Source organism: Anopheles arabiensis (assembly GCF_016920715.1).
Source record: "Anopheles arabiensis isolate DONGOLA chromosome X unlocalized genomic scaffold, AaraD3 X_pericentromeric_contig0030, whole genome shotgun sequence".
Classification (NCBI taxonomy): Eukaryota; Metazoa; Arthropoda; class Insecta; order Diptera; family Culicidae; genus Anopheles; species Anopheles arabiensis.
In genome coordinates this window covers 170,001-172,500 of record NW_024412108.1, presented here as the reverse complement: position 1 = coordinate 172,500, position 2,500 = coordinate 170,001, and positions in this window count along the sequence as shown.

Sequence of the window (2,500 nt, the reverse complement as noted above, 5' to 3'; positions counted from 1 at the left end):
CCGTATCGTTATTTGCGATTCGTGTTTGCATTACACTACATTGAACTATTCCAACTTGTTTATCCGCATGGCGAACATTTGCTGCATAGAACATTTAAGTTCCACTTCGCTCTCCCCTACGTGGGTCTGAGCTTCGCTCTCAGGGAAAAAATATGCCACATTTGGTAGGGAGACCCGGTTTCATCACGCTTTGTGCCCTGCACCATATATACCCTCATAAATTTATTCATTGGATTAGATCCAAGGAACACCAGATCATGCACCACTACCCATAATAGCTCATCGAGCTTAGCGTGAATCCTTCGGGTTTCCCTAAGAAGTTCGATTGGTCTTGCAGAGTTTAAAGACAACGAAGCTTAGTTTCAAGCAATGGTTAATATACGCGTATTCAAAACCCTTAGCTGTTACAACTTTTTACTAGAAACCATCACGACGAAGTCTTTGGGTCCGTAGACCCGTGATGTACTGCTCCAGGAACGTTTTTATAGGGTGGAAGCTCAAAATCATAGGTTAAAATCATCGGCAGAGCCCACCAGACACCACTTTTGCTTCATTAGTTCGGACTATAGGCATACGACGATTTTTATCGCGGAGGGACGTATGACCCAAACGGGGGCTTAATGACCCACTGCCACTGCAAACCATGCTCCTACGACTAAATAGAGGTAAAAACTACGATTTGGTGCAATCTTCATGTTTGACCTCGTAGCAAGGTACCCTCCCTATAGTAGGCAATGAGCAAATGATCATAATCCCAGGAGGGCAAAAATGGGAACCCGAAAGGAAAGCGCTGTTGGCGCGCCTAAGCTACTGGCCCGTAGAGTAAAAATGGTACCCCCAACAAAGTTGTCGATTGACATTCTGATTGCACTTTTATCATCTAGGGTGCGTTCCTTACACGTTTTGAGGGGTTTTAGCGAAAAACATGTTTTGAGCCACACGAGCTCTCCGGCCCGCTCGGTGCACATTTTTGAAAAAGCTAGGAGCTGCCCCTAGGTTCGGGGTGTCACAAAATATTGAAAAGTGGTCAAAAAACCGCTATCCAGAATCGGATGTAGAATCATTAGACGAACTTAAAATTGTTCTACGACCAATGTCTGCGACGTTTAGTATTCAAGATATGGCCCGCCCTAGGTCTGACCTGGCATTTTCGTGAAAATTTAAAGCATGGCCATAGGGACGGGTAAAATAGCTATTTTGAAGCAAAAACCACCTCACTTTAAATGGCCATAACTTTTGAAAAACAAGAGCTAGGGTGCGTTCTCGACACGTTTTGAGGTGTTTTAGCGAAAAACATGTTTTGAGCCACACGAGCTCTCCGGCCCGTTCGGTGCACATTTTTGAAAAAAGCTAGGAGCTGCCCCTAGGTTCGGGGTGTCACAAAATATTGAAAAGTGGTCAAAAACCGCTATCCAGAATCGGATGTAGAATCATTAGACGAACTTAAAATTGTTCTACGACCAATGTCTGCGACGTTTAGTATTCAAGATATGGCCCGCCCTAGGTCTGACCTGGCATTTTCGTGAAAATTTAAAGCATGGCCATAGGGACGGGTAAAATAGCTATTTTGAAGCAAAAACCACCTCACTTTAAATGGCCATAACTTTTGAAAAACAAGAGCTAGGGTGCGTTCTCGACACGTTTTGAGGTGTTTTAGCGAAAAACATGTTTTGAGCCACACGAGCTCTCCGGCCCGATCGGTGCACATTTTTGAAAAAGCTAGGAGCTGCCCCTAGGTTCGGGGTGTCACAAAATATTGAAAAGTGGTCAAAAACCGCTATCCAGAATCGGATGTAGAATCATTAGACGAACTTAAAATTGTTCTACAACCCCCAGTCCGACGCCTCGTATTCGAGATATAGCACTTTGTAGGTCTGACCGAGCAATTTTGTACTGAAATGTATGGCGGACATGTTATTCATTAAACAACATTAACTTGCATCGTGCCCTACTTCATCGGCACAGCTACTATCGACTATCTATTGTTGAAATGGATTGAGTTTGACCATTTTAGCTCTTTTCTTATGCCGTGCACCAACAGTGTGTACCGATCAGGGAAAGTACACTACGTACGCGTTCATGGATGTATATGTTGGTACAAGTTGCCGGTCGGAATAGCAGTGCACCAAAACTGTGTACCGATCAGGAAAGTACAAGACGGAGGGCGCAGCCCGAGCGTACGCGTTCATAGATGTCCATGTTGGTACAACCTACATGTACGTACCTTGTTTTTGTATCAAAAGTTCCAATAAAGTGTTTGTATGCTTAAAATGCTTATCTCAACCGGTCACCTTTTGGCCTGCCCTTTTATAGACAGAAACCTAGAACGATACTCGCGATGTTTGTGTTTTCCATTCGCCCGGGACGACGAAATGAGCTCTGTGCACATCGTGCAGAAAACTGTCTCCTCCTCGTATGTTTTTGTCCCTCCACGCATATAATCACCCACATTTGTGTTCAACACGGACGGCGCAGCCCGAGCGAACGCGTTAATGTTTAT